This window comes from Camellia sinensis, chromosome 8, assembly GCF_055761805.1.
Source record: "Camellia sinensis isolate YWXY chromosome 8, ASM5576180v1, whole genome shotgun sequence".
NCBI classification, from domain to species: domain Eukaryota; kingdom Viridiplantae; phylum Streptophyta; class Magnoliopsida; order Ericales; family Theaceae; genus Camellia; species Camellia sinensis.
The window spans coordinates 175,144,600-175,162,591 of NC_138968.1; the positions used below are offsets into that span (position 1 = coordinate 175,144,600).

The window sequence follows — 17,992 nt, forward strand, 5'->3', positions numbered from 1 at the left end:
CAGGGCAATAGTCATCAGAATACAGAATGCTGAGTGCAGAATGTGAATACGGAATGTACGGAGAATGCAGAATGCAAAGTACAGAATGTAAAGTGTGCCGTGTGTGCAGTGTACAGATAACAAAAAGCAGAAATGTAAATCAAGAGGGCAGAAAGTACCTCACAGGCTTTCCAATAGCCGCCGACTATGTTCCCTCGTCCGCGGGAGGTCGCACTCATGTAGCAGTAGAGGGTAGCCAGGTCGGCGCCACCCCAGTCATACCGGCTGACTTGTGATACGTCTACCAGAGCACTCAGCAGATAGAGTCCAACGGTGTTCCCCCTATCGGAGAACAGAGTGGTCCCGAGGAGGAACATCAAAAACCCTCGAGTGTACTACGCTATCTCCTCGGGAGTCTCGGGCTCAGTCCTCCTGAAATGTGTGGAAAACCAAGTGTGCCGGACCTTGCCTGATGATCTGTCAACCGGTGGGCGAGCTTCCAACAGATAAATCCAGGCAGCCTCCCACTCGCCTATGTCCTCGTCATAAGGGATCGACCAGCCTCCCACGTCAAGGCCTGTCAGCACAGCAAAGTCGAACGGGGTCATAGTCATGTCCCTGGTAACTGAGAAATGAAAGGAGTTAGTGGTGTCCCACTATCTCTCTACAAGGGTGCCATCAACGTCCTGCTAGCGGGATAGCGAGATATCCCCGTGCAAAAGGGTCCGAACCCTGCCTGGTCAACCCAATCACGAACGGCCTCCGGGAGCTCCGTGTACCACTCCCTCGTAACGATAAAGCCACATCCTCGCGTAATACGGGAAGATACCTGCATTCAAAATGAACACATGTATTTAGTTCAACATGAAAATATGAGCTGGCTGCAAATCAAATCAATTACAATGTTGTGAGCTGTGTGTTCAACATGAAAAGTATGAGCTGTGTGTTCAACATCAAGTGTTCGGGTTGCGTGTTCAGACTTTAGAAATAGTGGGCTGTGTGTTCATCTCGAAGCTCGAGCTGTGTGTTCAACACCAAGTGTTTGGGCTGCGTGTTCAGACTTCAAAAATAGTGGGCTTTGTGTTCATCTCGAAGTTCGAGCTGTGTGTTCAACACCAAGTGTTTGGGCTGCGTGTTCAAACTTCAGAAATAATGGGTTGTGTGTTCATCTCAAAGTTTGAGCTGTGTGTTCAACATCAAGTGTTTGGGCTGCGTGTTCAAACTTCGGAAATAGTGGGCTGTGTTCACCTTAACAGTTCGGGCTGCGTGTTCAACTCTTAACAAGTGTGTGCTATGTGTTCACCTCAACAGTTTGGACTGCGTGTTCAACTTTCAACAAGTGTGTGCTGCGTGTTCACAATCAACAATGGGCTGCGTGTTCAACTCTTAACAAGTGTGTGCTGCATGTTCACAATCAATATGTGGGTTGCGTATTCAAAAATTCAAGTGATTGAGTTGTGTGTTCAAGATGCAAACGAAATACTGTGTTATAGACTAAGTGTTCAGAACACGCTGTGTGCTAGAATGAGCAGATAAGCATAACGAAAGCATAAAATGCACAGAAAATGCATAATACATTGCGAAAAATGTAAAAGTGAAGTACATACCTCTCGTGCCTAATGAGAGAGGTGGGACTCCGGCTCCCGCAGTAGCAGATCCACAGGTGCTCGATCATCAAAATCGGTAAAATGGTAGAAAACGGCCCGAGGAAGGATATGCTTCCGAGGGTGATACCTCTCGGGATCGAATGGCCGAACCCTCGGAGGCAAAGATATAATGTCTGGATCACCTCCGGCACCTGGAGGACCTCCGTTATGGGTGAAATGACCTGCCATTTCGAGAAATCTGCAAAAATGAGCAAAAATAAGCGAAATGAGCCAAAATTGGAAAAAGTCAACAAAAGTAAACCCTCGGAAAATGAAAAAGTCAACAAAAGTCAACTCCAGAGAAAGTGTTCCAAATATTGAGACAAACTTACCCCAAGTGGTGAAAATGGAGAAAGAAGCGCCAAAATCAAAATTTAATCGGTTCAAAGTGAAGAGAACTGAAAGTTTTCGCGAAACAACTTTGCGTGGGGCGTTGGAAAACGCGTATAGAGCGCAGATCTGAGGGAGAAAATGGTCTAGGAAGGAGGAGAAGATGATTTCGAACCTAAAGTTGGGAGGAAAAGTGTTTTGTCCAAACACATTTAAAGATCCGAATCTGAAAGTACCAAACTGCCCCTATTTTTGGCTAGGTGGTCGGCCGACCACCTTTTCTGGTAGGCCGACCACCCTCTTCACCAAACCTGGTCGGTGGCCTCCAAACCTAGTCGGTGGTGTTCCCAAGGTGGTCTCCAATGCTTCTTTGAGCTCCCCACAAATTTTGGTAGTGATCGGAGTCCCCGACACTCGAGAAAGTACAAGGAAGGTGCACTTATCGTTGCGAAATCCCTCCGCTGGAACTTCAACTCCAACTTTCGATGCGTGTTTCATCGTTACTCGTCAAGAGCGAGTTGTATCCTTTTTGAATATGTTGTGACCCTTCCGCGAGGTAAACCGGAGGCCGCGATTGAGTCGCCCTCGTCGAAACTTGCATTTCTTTGCTCGTTGTTTTGTGTCAAATATGCATTCGAGGTTGCACTTATCCTACTTTGTTATGCACGTCACTTGCATTCTCATGCACACCACTTGCATTATTGTGCACATTTCATTGGTATTGTCATGCCTCCATGCTTAACTTGCGTTGTCACGCACGTTTCTTCTTGCATTGCGATGCACTTCCTCATCGGCACCATGTTCGTTTGCGTTCAATATAGCGTTGAACATATGTTGCTAACTATGTTGTGCTTGTTAAGTTTCTCTCTTTTGCAGGCACGATATTGTATATACGGTTCATTTGAAGTTGGTGCGACCAGACAAGCCGCACAGGTATTGTCTCTTCTCCATGTGAGACGTGACGAGAATTGAATAATTCTCCGCATTCTTAAATTGCATGAAATGTAGTTGTTGCTTTGAATTCTTGCTTAAAGCTGTTACGTGTTCGCTTCATTACAGCTTGCTGCTTTACATGATCATGAGTTACGTCCGACTTGGTGCATATCATTCTGCATTTTTGCCCTGCCTGCTGGCATGCCTGCGGGCACATCTTTGTTTATCTCGCCTGTTTGTCTAAGTCTTCGGCCTTGTCAAAAATGGGTCGTCTCTGGGCTTTGACATTCACTCCCATCACTTATGACTTCCGAGTTCTGTCAAAGAAGGGCAACTGTAGACACTCCATTTTTGACCGACCTTAAGACTCAGACGTCACCGATTGAGCGCTCGGTGATGATGCATATTGTGCTCGTTCTGAGGTTTCAAAGTATCGACTGCGAGCCTTGCCTCTGGACTTCGGGGCTCTTTTGTGCTTTGCCTCGGTTTGCGAACCAGGTCTTGTTTTCTCTATTTTCTCTTCCCAAAGAGAGGGAGAGGTCTCATAGGCCATCTCTCAGCGGCCGTAGGCTACATTTCATGGTCGTAGGCCATTTTTCCTGTTCGGAGACCAGTTTCCGGTTTTTGGAGCCGTCGGCCGTGCGCCTCGGTTTGGGACCGCTTAACTATCTCCAATTGCTCCGGTTTTTGGCACACACCTTGTTTCCTCTCTCTTGAGGGAAACTGTGCCCAGGAGACCACCTTCGTGGTCGCACGTCACTTCCAGTGCTTAGTAGTCAGTTTTCGAGGCCCCGGGCCGCGCGTTTTGGCCCCCGAACCCTCGTTTTGCATCGGTTAGGGTTCATTTTTGGCATGGACCCTAGTTTCATTGTTAGGAAGGTGGTAGTATGGTGGGAGACCACCTTTTCTTCTTGGAGACCACTTTTCTCTTCGCCGCCCGATTTTCTTGGCAGGTAGGTGGTCTCCCTCACTTTTGGGCCATAATTTCTGGTCTCCCATGCCACCATTGTGTTGTACTCATCTGAGAGGCCACCAATATGGGTAGGCCGACCAACTTTTCTTCCTGACCCTTTTGAACCTTGCTAGAAAGCTGGTTTTCCTCTCTCCTGGGCCACAATTTCTGGTCTCCCACCATACCACTGTGTTGCATTCACCTGGGAGGCCACCTTTTTGGGTAGGCCGACCAGCTTTTCTTCTTGACCTTTTTGAACCCTGGTCGGCCGACCAGGGCAAGTGATCGGCCGACCACTTGAATTAGTCGGCCAGCCATCTGCTTTTTGTCCTTCCTGAGTGTAACACAACTGTGCTAGCTGGGAAGCATTTGACCCATCTTCTAGGATTTAGCCCCTTTGCTTGTCTTCTTAAGGAAGCTTTGGTCCTTTTGCTTAGCTTCTAGGAGAAGCTTGACCCTTTTGGTTAAGCTTCTTTTAGAAGCTTTGACCCTTTGTTGAAGCTTCTTAGAGAAGCCTTGGCCCTTTGTCTTCTATAAGAGAGGGTCTCCTCTCCTTTTGCAAAGGTTAGAAATTTTTGGCTGAAGCTTATACACTTCTCCCTCCATAGCTCTCTTCTTCAAGCTCCAAACCCCATTATTCTTGCACCCATTACACTACACCTCCTAGCACAACACCTCCACCATCCATCCAAGCACCTTGGAACTGATTTGCAAAGGTTGAAGGCTCATTATCTTGGTCCAGAAGTTGCTGAGGATCGGCTCTACAAGGATAAGCCTCTATTTCTCTTTTTTTTTTTTTTGCATTATTTTGCTTCATATCTTAGCCCTAGTTGCAAGCATTTTTGGGTTTCGACATAAACTGAAAAAAGTTTTGTTTTGAGCTTATAAACATGTTTTCTTAAGGTCATTTTTCTGTTGGGGGTCATCTACCCCCTCCATGCTTCCTTTCCTCATGTTTTGAGCTATGCATTTGAGCATTTGAATTGGCCTTGGTTTGGCCTTTTAGCCACTGAAATCCAGTGGATTTTCAGTGGCTAACATGTGTCTTTGAGCTTCAAAATCATAGAGGGGTGACTCTCTCACCCCTTGTTCTCTTTACTAGCTTTGTTGGCCTTCCAAAGGGCCCCTTATTTGCATGTTTTGAAGTCATATTTCAGGCCCTATTTGGTAAGTTTTAAGGTCTGCATAAGCTCTGTCCAGAGCCCTTTTGGCCATTTTGAATGTCTATTATGCATGTGTAGAACAATCCTATTCAAGGCCTTTCAAAGGGGCTTTCACTTGCATGCTTCCTAGACTAATTTCAGGGCCTTTTTGGTGGGTTTTAGGACCCTCATAATCTCTATCCAGAGGTGGTTTTTTCATTTTGTGTGTCCATCATACATGTATAGAATAACCTCTTACATGGCCCTTCAAAGGAGCACTTCATTCTTTCATGGGTTGACTGAGTTTCAGTGGTTATTTGGGCATATTTTGGCATGACATACTTCTGTTTTTGGTTGGTTTGGTGAGCCCTCATGTGCTTCATATACGAGTAGTGTAAATTATGGTTCACTAGCTTACTTCGCATGCTTTGTTGACCCTTCATGTTAGCACTTTTTGGCCATACCTTAAACTGATATTGTGCGTATTTTGGACTGCCCTAGCTCTGTTTTTGGGTCTCATGATTGAATGATGTTTCTTTTGCATGCTTGTAGTTCAATACCCATGCTTAACTTTGAGTTTTGAGGTCCATTCCATGCATATACTGAGGTGTGTTCATGTTTTAGGCCCATTATACATCATATTTTAGAGCTTGTTTGAATGCCATATTGCCATGTTTTGTACTCTTTAAATGTGTTCGAGAGTCGGGCTTGTATGCCTCATTTACCGACCATTGAATGAGCTCCATTTCTTTGCATTCCGAACCATCATTTTAGGCCAGTTCTCCACTGTTTCAGACCTGCCTAGGATCTATTTGGGGTTGGTTTTTGCCATTGGTGCATTGCTTTGGGTACCTCTAGTGCAACGCACTTTACTAGTTTCGGTACCCGGGCCCTCTAGCATGCATTGGTTGACATATTTGCATTATTCGGGACCATCTTTTATACCATTTCAGAGCTGTATCATGTGCCACTCTATGCCATGCTTCATCCTTTGCCATGCTTAGTTAGAGCTGCATGTTGTGCCTTAGGATCGGTCCTTCGCATTCGTGCATGTTTGCATGTATTTCGGTTGTCTCATTTTCATCATATGGCCACTGATGTGAGTGTGGCTGAGGTCCACCCATATTGGTGTAAGTCCATCTTGCATTTGTATATGCCATTTAGTTCATGTGCGCATAATAGTCTTCGTAAGTGCATTGTGTATGCCATGTTATGTCACGCGCATTGTGCATGCCATTTTAGTCCATAGCATTGCGTATGCTAGGTTGCATGTTAGAGCATTGTGTATGCTAGGTTGTATGTTAGCCGCATTTTGTATGCCATCTCGTTTGCATTGTGTTTGGAGTAGGGTTTAGTCCAAACGCAGAAAACGAGGGACGTTTTGTACTCAAAGTAACGAAACGTGTCTCAATTCCCGATCACCGACGCTCCGGATTAACCGTGATGGAACCTAAGCCTTGTTATGTTTATATGTGCATTCATTTCACATCGAGTCGTGCGATTCAACTCCTCAGCCATCATGCATCGAGATGCGTGATTGGTGGCACGAGGATTGAGGTGTGCATACATATGTGAAAATACTTTGTCATGCCCCTTTCTTACTCTCTGTTGCAGCAAATCAAAAATCAGCAGTCTTTCAAAGCTTTGCACAGCATTCCGGGATCAATTGCAAACAGAGGCAAATCGGGGCATCGCAATGGATTTTCACGCAAGGCAACTTAAGCATACATCATTCATCATTCGGAATAGAGCTGAGGCGGTCCATGGATTTGCATACTAGTTTACTTTATTTCTTAGTTAATTTGTTAATTAATTAGGGTTTTGTACTAATTCGGACTGTATTATTTATTCAGACCCTCCGAGCGAGGGCACAATTGTAATAAGTGTGCGTGTGTGTGTGTGATGTATGTCTTCTAATCCCACGTCTTTCTTCCTTTTATTTACCAGCTTATGATGGTTAGATTAGGGCATGCTTCGATTAGCATACTCATGCTTGCATGTTTGCTTCATTCACCTGTCTTGCATGCACCGGGGTCGGCGCATCATACTAACTGCATTGTATTTCAATTCCGAGTTGAATACTTGTTAGTTGTAGCATTTCACATGCCATCTTTAGAATAACCGAGCCAATTGTAGTTGCATTCCTGCATGTGTTGCATTAGGCATTTCGGCATAGTTAGGATCATGCATGGATTTCTAACATAGCTTCTGTTTTGGCTTGGAGTACTCGGTAAGTGTTTATGCTTTAGCATCCTTGCATGCGTGTGAGTGACTGCCATGATAGCATGCTTTCCATGAGGCTAACTGCTTATGTGATATATCTGCCTGAATGTCTGTGGGTGAAGATTGGATTATCTGAATTGGGATAATGCATTGACTGTGAGTTTTAAGCCCACTAGATAGTGACAAAACCATCTTTTCTAAGCCCACCCGAGGGTGGCAAAATCTGCATTTTTAGCCTACTTGCGAGTAGCAAACCGTTTCAAAAACAAACATGAGGTGTTTTGTTCCAATTCAGGCGATCCAATCTATACTTGTATGTTGTGCGCATCACGTAGTAAATCTAGGCTAATAACTAGAATAAGAATACATAATGTTTTCAAAACTCGATATCATGGTTAGTAGAGGTCGATCTTTGATCGGGCAAGCGGGGGTGCTCACGAAGTGACCTTCCCCAATCGTACCCAAGTTCCCGAGCCGAGACAACTTTGGTGATGACGGACATGTGGCCTTAGGAAAATGAGTCAAGGTTTCCTAAATTTCCCAAAATAAAATATTTAGGTAGCGACTCTGTATCTGACAAAGCAGTCCATGTTTGGCACTTCTTTTAAAAAAATCTGTTTTCGAAAAACGATTTTTCAGATTTGGACTATTTGATGATTCATCGGTCTTGCATTGCACTCTGCGAGATTAGATACAGGACCGTGACATTTGAGTCCTGAACTGTAGTGAGCCCATATAAACAAAACGGGGGATTCCCTCTCGGAACGTTCGGGGACGTCTACACTCATGAGTAAGGTCCATGGCAAGCTTGCTGGGGGAGAATGTCTTTTTTGTCCATTTCAGTGGAATTTCTTCTTCTTCTTCTTCAAGTATTGTCTCCTCCTCAGGTAGTGTCTCCACAGGGTTAGGTTGCAGTAGGAGTTTTCTTTTCTTTTGTTGCTGCCTACCCTTGAGGATGTTCAAGGCTTAAGTTCTCTGAGGAGGGCCCTCATGTGAAGCTGCTGCAACAAATATTAAGGCTAAAAGTAAATAGACAAGGCATCATAAAAGGAAAGGGGCAAAAGGAGATAAAGTGTGTACCTTTTCTCAAACTAGCTCCGGTGACTCTAAGAGAGGGAGATGAGGTAGCAAGAGCAAAAATTGGGACAACAGCAACAATGGAGGAGGTGATGGTGATTCCAGTCTCCTTGGGTTTAATTTGAGAGGGTATATCTAGCCCTTCCAGTAGATCCTTGGGGGAAATGGCCAAGTGCACCACTATATTGATTGTCCACCAATTTTGATATCTCTTCAGTGCATTGCATTGTGGGATGAAGGGGGAGAATTTAAATTCATCCAAGTCTATTATCAATTTGAGGGTTGCTTCATCCAACCTAGTTTTGGGCACCTTTAGCTCTCTGGTTGTAAGATCTGAATTAGAGAGACTGCAGAGAAGGACAGGAATCTCCTGAGTAAGCCCAAATTTCCTAGCAAATTGGGAAGTGCAATAAGCCTCAAAGATGCATTTATAAGCCCGAGAGTTCAAAGTGCCAATAAATAGCTCTCTTAGCAATAAAATAAAGGCCCACATATCTTTGTGCAAAGGTCTGGAGCATTTCTTATCAGCCAAGAAGGTCCTTAGCTAGGCTGGCCCTGTGTTAGCTTCGAAGGGGTAAAAGAAAGTGAAAAAATGGGAAATTGGGAGTTGATAGAAGAAAGTGAAGTAATAAGTAAAGCTCAAGGGGTAGAGGGAAACTCTGGCATATTTTTCTCCATAGGTAGTGGGGTCTTACACTAAGAATCTGAAACACCTGGAGTGTAGATTAGTGAAATATGCAAAAAGCCAAAGTTGCAACACCCATAGTGGGCCTCCTTGATTAACTTCTAGAGGATTATCACAAAATTGAGAACAGACCCTATAAACGTGGCCTAAAACATAAGGAGCCAAGGCTATCTTCTTCTTCAAAGCAAGAGCCTTGACAAGAGGGGCAAACTCAGGCATGATCCACTGAGATAAGGTACAAAAAAGGAATTTACATAGCCAATATAGAAAAAATGAAAAGAACTCTCAGTCAGTCACAAGACCTTCCATCTTATTCTCAGTCTTCACAAAATTACTAAAGAAAGAATTCAAAGATAGAATGGTAAAACTGATTGGAGGGTCTGGATAATTAAGGGTGAAGGGATCACCAATTGGTGAGAGCCCTAAAAGATGGTAAATATCAAGGACAGTGGGAGCTATCATACCACATCGGAATTGAAAAAAATTAAAAGCTGAGTTCCAAAACCAAAGAGCAGCAGGAATTAAAAAGGGATTTTCAGGAATAATGAACCTGGAGAGACGGAGAGCATCGAGGATATAGAGCTCTTGTAAGTCTCATTCTCTGGTAGGGACAACTCTGTCGTACCATTCCTCCAATTATGTCCTCAATGTGGGCCAGCATCGATGAGGTTGGTTCATCCTCCAACTCTCCCAGTTAAGGCCCCCTTCGTAAAGAAGACATCGATCCTCTAAACGGGGATACAGAGCAAGAAACGGGACAGGGGCTTCTCTGAAGATATCCAAAGATGTATTCTCCTTGTGCATGGTAATGAGGGACGAAGATGAGCCCATCGATTGTGCTTGGTTTACCAACCTTATATTTGTCTATCTCCTCATTAAGGCACCTCCTTAAAGCCACGAAAGGGCTCATGCGTTCAACAACTGGTATTTTCAAGGAAAAAGAAGCCATTTTGAGTAGAGGTTGAAACGAGGGTGGAGAGAGTAAGTACGAAGGGTAGGAACTTGAAGTCGATAACAATGGGAGTGAAAGGGAAATATTGGACAAGTGAATAGGTAAATTGTGATGAATGGGGGTTTTAAACCTTTCTGTCCAAAATTACCCATTCAGCCTAACGGGTCAAATAGATCCAAGATTAATTAAATTGGTTATTTTTGGGACCTATGTGGGGTTTAAGACCTTTATTTAGAACAAGATGGGTCCTGAAAGCATAACAGAAGGAGTTTCTTTCGAAAGCATCACTTGAAAGGAAAAATAAATTTCAAATGCTCAGCTTGGCTTCGAAATAAGTGATTGGTTTCGAAGCCAGTTTTTTCCCGAAATCTCTATACCTATGCCTTAAACTCAAGTGTAGTTAGGGATTGTTTACTTCGAAGGTTCTAAGAGTATGTTTATATGTTGTCCATGAAAGGCAATTTCCTTCAAAAAAGCTTTTTGTGAGTGCAGTTCTTACCTGACATTTTCTGGATTCGAAATAAGTAACAGTGTGAAAATTCCAAAGGTCAGAGGACTAATTACATTAAAGTGCTGTATTGGATTTCTTTATTAAGACAAATCCTTTCGAAGACAGATATTGTCGCTCTTGAGGTGTTTCTCAGACCGTCTCGTGACTGTTAAACGATTTTGGCCCTCGATGGCCTTATTTCAAACTTAAGTGAGAAAAAGTGCATTTTTACACTTAGTTTTCAAACCGGAAGTCCCGTACTAATTCCGTAAGTTTCCATAACTTACATTGGTCCCTCCCAAGGTGTTTGAGGTGTTCCCTGGGCCGTCTCGTAGCTGTTACACGATTTTGGCCTCCGATGGCTTATTTTCAAGCTTAAGTATAAAAAAGTGCATTTTTTGACTTAGTTTTCAAACCGGGAGTCCTGTGCTAGTTCTATAAGTTTTCAAAACTTACATTGGTCCCTCCTGAGGTGTTTGAGGTGTTCCCCGGGCTATCACGTGGCTATTGCACGATTTTGGCCCTTGATAGCCTATTTTCAAGCTTAAGTGTAAAAAAACTGCATTTTTCGACTTAGTTTTCAAACCAGAAGTCACGGGCCAGATCCGTAAGTTTTAATAACTTACATTGATCTCCCGAGGTGTTTGAGGTGTTGTCCGGGCCTTCTCTTGACTGTTACACGATTTTGGCCTCTAATGACCTATTTTCAAGCTTAAGTGTGAAAAAAGTGCATTTTTAGACTTAGTTTTTAGAAGTGCATTTATGAAAAAAAAAATGCATTTTTAGACTTAGTTTTTGAAAAAAGTGCATTTCATGGAGCTAAGAGAGTGTTAATGGCTCGAAAATGGGCTGCGAACCGGTGCAGTGATCCAAGTGAGGATCGTGCAGAGGGGAATTCAGCGGCTTGTAAGTGTAAGGCTTACTAGAAAAAATACCCTCTGCTTCAGCCAAGCTCAAAGCGATTTGATAGTGATACATTTGTCTTCATTGAGGAGTACAAAGATGTTTCAAAAGTGGTGAATTTTCCTCTGAATTTCTTAGCTTTCTTGGCAATCTTGGTGTTTAAATTAATTGGGTTTCAAATCAATCTTTTCACTAGCTTTTTCACAGTACCCATTTGGTTATTCTACTATACATTCATGTTTTTCATGTTTCCAATTCAAACTCTAATAAGAATTAGAGATCATTTGACAAAGAGATTGTTGAAAATGTGGGGTGATTATTTCCGTATTCGACAGAAATCGAATATGAATCTGGCAATGAGGTTTGGTTGGGCCTTTTTTCAGTTAGTCTATGTCTGCTTTATGCTTGTTGTATTGCTTGTGTCGGGTTGTTTCCTTGGTGGTCTGGCAATGAGAAGGCTAGTGGAACAGCCAATACAGACCACTGAGACCTTGAATTTCGATTACAACAAAGCCAGCCCAATTGCTTTTGTGCCCGTTATGGCGTCTACCGGTGCAGCCATTTTCTCCGGTATGGTTTCTAGGAAGAGTGCAGAAACTGTGGAGAGCGTTGGGTGGCGTGCTATTCCTTATAATCACAAATTGCAGCTGGCTGTGTCTGACAATGACTGAATCTGAGCATAATAGGAAACTTGGGGTATTCCTGGTATGGTCTGTCTGATGATTTTGATTACTGTTTTGGCTTTATTTATTGTTTGAACATTGTGATGCTTGTTTTCTTCTTTAGTTTTTGGTTCATTTTCTCGTTGGATTTCATGTTTATTGTTAGTGATACATTGAGTGAATTCTCAAGAAGTTTTCTATTTAATGTTAAATAGGATTAGAAATTTGCCTTTCAAATGTTTTGTGCTACTTGTAAAGGCATACACTTGTTAATCGAGACATAATTTTCACTTTTTTCCCTAACAAGTATGGATACGGACATGATAAATAGGACACGATACATGAGGAATTTGCTTAAAATTTGTACTTTTACATAGTTGACGTGTCTAAGTGATAGACAAGTGTATTTTTACGTATTCGAATCTTGTATTAAATTTTTTTTTAAAAGTTAATAAGATACATTTAGACATAGCCAACACGTGATCAGGACGTGATCGGGACGTGTTTGATGAGCGTTAGCTTCCTAGAAATGTTCGGTGTTTGTTTTGTTGTCTACTAACATTGATACACAACCAACTGTAATGAAAACCCTCATGCCATGTCCACCACTTTTCTGTACGGTTTAGGTTAGAGTTGACTTCCTCTTAGAAAATGGCAAAATCACAGCCAGTTCAAGCTTTCCAACTATGCTCCGATTTGAAAGCCCGCCTATCCGCTTCATCGAAACCATTTTCAAGACTGCTGCTTTTCTTGCCTGTTTCCAATTAGAAACACAGATTCTGAACATTAAATCCAATGATTTCAGCGAAGGATATGAGCCAACTGCCTGCTTGAAAGTGAAAATAGAACTGCGAGCAGAGTACCAATCTGGTGCTGGCATTCCTCAGATTTATGCCGCATCCCTCGCTCTTGAATCCTAGCTTCCTCAGCTTAAGAAGATCATATGGTATTGGAGGAGAACCATCTTTGTGTGGATCAGTTTAATGTCATTCTTGACAGAGTTGATGATTGTTCTAATTTTCTTTAGACCGTTGATTATGCCACGAGGAAGGTTGAGAGCAGCTCGTGCTAAAATGGAGTCTCACCGGAATAAAATTTCTTGGTATAGAAGCTTTTGATTTTGAAAGGTCATGATTTTATTGGAGAGAATTGCTTTGAAATCTTATGCATCTGTTTTAGCAGAGTCAGTTTCCCTTGGTGTGGCAGTGTAACTTCTTTGTAATAACTAATAATTTTTTAGAATGAATGACCACCATGGACCTGTTTTTGTTTTTTAATCTTTCTTTTTGAAATGAAATTGTCTATTAAAATAAAATGCTAAGTGTTTAATGTAAATATATGAGCCAAAAGTGTATTCGATTTTGAAATATATATGATATATAATGTATAAAAATTTGTGAAATGTGTATTAAAATTCTAACTGTTTTAAGAAGATATATATATATATTAGATTGATAATTAAGAAGCGATAGTTAGCAGGACCTATAAAAAAAAATAAAAAAAATAACCTGGCTTACTCAAACCAAACCCATGAATTGAAAAGTTCTCCATTTTGTCTTTGGTCCAAAAAAGTTCACTATTAACAGACTTTGTATGAAGCAATTCAAACCCCAATTTGTGATGCCAATTATTACTTCATGACACCTCTCTCTCTCTCTCTCTCTATTTTGTCCATCAGTTCTCTTTCGCACTACTTTGTCCATTTATCATTCAACCCAGTGTAATTATTTTTATGTAATTATAATTACCATGTCACTATTTTTCATAATTGCAATTCTTCAGCCTCCCTCAATGTGATTGGACAAAGCATTACCACCAGAATTTCAGAATCCAAAAATATTTACCATGGGCGAGGGGACAAAAATCAACTGTTCATATAAACATCGCCTGAATGTTCACACGAACACTACTGTATAGGAATATTCATTGTATCGTATCTCCTCACAAAAAAAAAAAAAAAATGCTCATAACCAGGACTTTTTTTAAGAGGAGAGATGGGAGGGAAGGAGGGACAATTCAGGGTCCCAATAGCCTCCTGATGAATAATGAATGCAAGTATTTACAACCCAACATGGCATAGACCCTAAATATGAGATTTATGCTTCAACCGTACAGGGGAAGTAGATGATTAGCATTCTGCATGGAATTTATACACGATGGATGAAACACAGAAGAAAAGCTGATATTATTAAGGGTACAGAATTAACTTACAGATAATGATTGAAATGCAGAAGGATGTGTCATGAAAGCACAACCACAAATCAGATTCAATTCCTCATTCACAGAATGTGTAAGCTCTGCCTGCAGCCCAGGATTGCTTCCACCATATGTTGGGCATACACTGGCAGGGTATAAAATAAAGAAAAAGAATTGATGATCAGTGAACTTCACGTAGCATACCAAATGTCGACCATGAAGAAACAGACACAAAAGGAACACAGGACCAACCGGCCAACCAAGTTTTGAACCCACAAGGGAGAACAAAAATTTTTGCTCACATTCGCTTCAACTTTTTCTGTAGTTTTTTTTTTTATTTTTTTTTTATTTTTTTTTATTTTATGTCACGTCCCAAGCTCCGTGACAACGCCACACACTCATTTAAGTGAGCATGTAAGGCTAAGAGTCCAACACATAACCAACAGTATAAAATACTCCAATTAAATCCTTAATTGTCATAATGCTAAAATTCATAAAAATTGATTATTCTTATCATATGAAATTATCCACCAAGTCCACTAATAAAATCGATTAACAAAACAATAATCCAAGTACTTAAGTCATAGTCCTACTCTCGGCACTCCCACATGTAAAAATAATCTCGCGCAACTCTACTCTTCAGAATCTGAAAAAAAAAATAAGGGTAAGCTAGATAGCCCAGTAAATAACCAACCATCACTGCTAGCTAGATCAAGTATACAAAAATAAATAAATAAATCGATAACCAATAAATATAATTTTTTTCTACAGTTCAATAAATGAACAATTATTTGTAAGATGGTTTCATAGCTAAAAATAAACAATGTACAATACATTTTAAATGAAAAGCGAACAACATAATTCAAAGTAATTCGTTGTTCAAATCGATGGTTCGATATTCAGATGGTTCAATGATTTGATTTACAAAACCCAAGTCTTAATGACTACGATCACTTAGCCCGTGACAAGGCCCAGAACTACATATAGGCCGGTGGTAAAGCCCCAAAAGAAACTAGTTTCTGTGCCAATAAATAACCCCTATTGGCTAGGGTCCAAATCATAGTCAGACTAGAGTGATGCTCAAAATTCAAACAATACAGAACTTTTAAATAAAATATTCGATATTTTCAGAATAAATATTTAGTACAATTTTCATAATAGTTCCACAAAATATTCAAATAATTTTCATAATAATTTTCGATGTTGTTTTATACTTGACCCATATTTTATTTTAAGAGAACATGAAGGCTATGAATAAATACTTATAATTTTAAACGATTCAATAGGAATAAAAATGTACCAACAGTGATAGAGGGTTACTTACATCAAATGCTTAAAAACAATATTCCAACACTAACTCCAAACACTCAGCTCCACCACTTTAATCACACAAACCTAACAAACAAAACCTCAAATAAATTAATATTTTTACGTGTTACATGCACCCACAAAAGCCCTATCATATTAGATTAATGTATTGCTTTAATATCCAAGTGATCGAACCATTCAACCCAACTTTATAGCCAAACACACCCTTACCCATAATACAAAACTCCATTGATTCTATTACCCACCCAAAGGTACACTTACACGTTGCACCCAATTCTCAAAACCTAAGTAGGCACCTAAAGATCTACCAAATTCCCTCAATGCATTGATTGTTAAAGTTCTCAACATAAACTTAGCAATTAACAGTAAAGACAGAATTTACCTTAACCAATAGGTGTCCCAAAATCACCAACGTGCTGCCTCCAATCCCTATTGCAGCCTCACTTGAACCTCTCTTCTCTTTTTCTTTTCTTTTTTCTTTTACCTTCTCAAACCCTAGCCGCCTATGGAGCAATTCCCAGCCTCTATTTTGTTTGTTTCCCAAGACTTAAAGCCATAATATATAGGTGGGCTTATTAACCTAATTTCTCAAAGTTACAAAATTACCCATCTAAGTAATAGAAAATATAATGGCATTTCATAACTAATTCTTTGATATTAATAAATGACCCATATAAATTAATTTAATTACTAATCTATCCAATAAAATAATTTTACACACAACTTGAATTTTACAATTTATTTTGGTGGCTTGGGACAAAAAAGGTACTGCCCACCAAAAGATGAAAAAAGAATAGGCGAATTGTGAGCATCTACTAAAGGTAGAGCATGCTGTAACAAGAAAAGAAACGGGCAAATCAAAGTTTCGAAATGCACAAGCAAAAAGAGAAAAGAACTGCTTTTGCTCCCAATAGCTTTGAAATGTGCAAGAAAATAGAAGAATTTAGGCCTCATTTCGGAACTCTCATTTTTAATTAAAAAGTCAAAAAATTATTAAATTAATCAAAAAGTCAACAATTCATACCAAAAAGTCAAAGATTTTATTTTCTCTCTACTTTTTGCACATCTTTTCGTAAAAAGTCAAAAAATTATCCCAAACATACTAATTTTTTTTAGCTCATATTTTAGCCAAATAGTCAAAAAGTTACTAAATTAGCTTATTCCTAAGCGAGGCCTAACCATATGTTAATTTGTAGATTATTATTATTATTATTTTCAATTTTGGGCTGGCTTGAGACCAAAAAGGTGCTGCCCACACCAAAAGATAAAAGAGAATATGTGAACAATGAACATATGTAGCATACAAAGAACTACAGGTCAATCAAGTTTTGAATACATGAGAAGAGAAATATAATTACTTCTGCCTGCAATGCATGCATAAGGAACAGAAAAGTTCAGAGATTATTTGTTCATCTGTAGATTCCACCCACCGCAAAATTTTGGGGGTTTGAGACCAAAAGATTGGAAGAATGACTCCATGTTGAGCTAAAAACAGTAGAAGAGAGGGGACAATGAAAGCTTATTTTTCGGATAACTGGATAATGGATCTGGTATCTTGTGAAGAGTGGATAAAATAAACATTACGGATGAAGAAAGAAAATCCAGAATTTCAGGAAACTCGGTCAAAATATATTTCAGATAACTATACTAGAAAATCAATGACCTCTTCCACTAAAACTCAAGAAGACGGATACCAAATTACAAATCAAAAAACACAAAGCAAAGACTTATACCTGAATTGGATGGTTGGCCTCACCATAAGACCAGATCTCTTCCAAGCTAAAGCTTATGCAAGACCCAAGGTAAACGATTTGTCAGGCCATTGTACTATTGGTGTGATTTGTGTTCCCCATTTATTCTGCTAAACAATTTAAACCAGTTTAGACATGAAAGAATAAAGTTCAATTAGATCTATGATGTCCATGACACCTTATAATCTTGGTGGCTAACCCTACAAGAGAAACTGAACCTCATCTCTCCTGCATATCGACCTTGAGCTTGAAACAGACCCCCACAAAATGGTAGGAATGCACTAGTGGATAATCCCTCACCGGACACATAGGTGAACTGACCATTTGGGAACTGCAAATCCATGAATGACTGAAGAGGAAAAGGTAAAGTTAGACATCCCATTTCAAGAAGTTTGATATTACAAGAAAATTTGGCTGTGGTAACCTAACAAAGAAAACTGACACGCAGATCCAAGAAAGAAAAATGAGTTGGACCTCCTCAATGAGGCACTTCCTTTGACTCCCTCTCTTTTTGATTGGTCAGTTTTTCATTTTTCTTTTTTGTTTTTTTCCTTCTCCTCTAATCACCACCCGTCACGTGTGTGTGGAGGGTGATGAAGGTGATGATTGGAGGGGATATTAATCACTTCCCTCCAGGAAAAATGAAGAAAGAGAATTTGAATTTTATAAAAATAGCATGAAAACATGATAGAAAATCTTTAGTGTTTTTCTAAGTCTAACCACCACCCCACCAAGTCAACTG

General features: G+C 40.4%; 1 long non-coding RNA gene across 6 annotated transcripts in view; it reads right to left on the reverse strand.

The window, feature by feature from the left end:
* LOC145797332 (uncharacterized) overlaps positions 1-17,992 on the reverse strand; it is a 56,865-nt gene extending 38,873 nt beyond the window's left edge. For 3 of the 6 annotated variants that reach the window (XR_014338738.1, XR_014338739.1, XR_014338736.1), the window contains exons 1-5: positions 17,450-17,992; positions 17,233-17,357; positions 14,186-14,315; positions 1,587-1,824; positions 159-808 (exon numbers count right to left, since the gene is read on the reverse strand). This is a non-coding gene — a long non-coding RNA (uncharacterized LOC145797332). Of the gene's footprint in view, positions 1-158; positions 809-1,586; positions 1,825-14,135; positions 14,316-14,763; positions 14,817-17,232; positions 17,358-17,449 lie in introns of those variants that run through there. The other 3 variants (XR_014338741.1, XR_014338740.1, XR_014338737.1) reach the window with 3 other exon arrangements.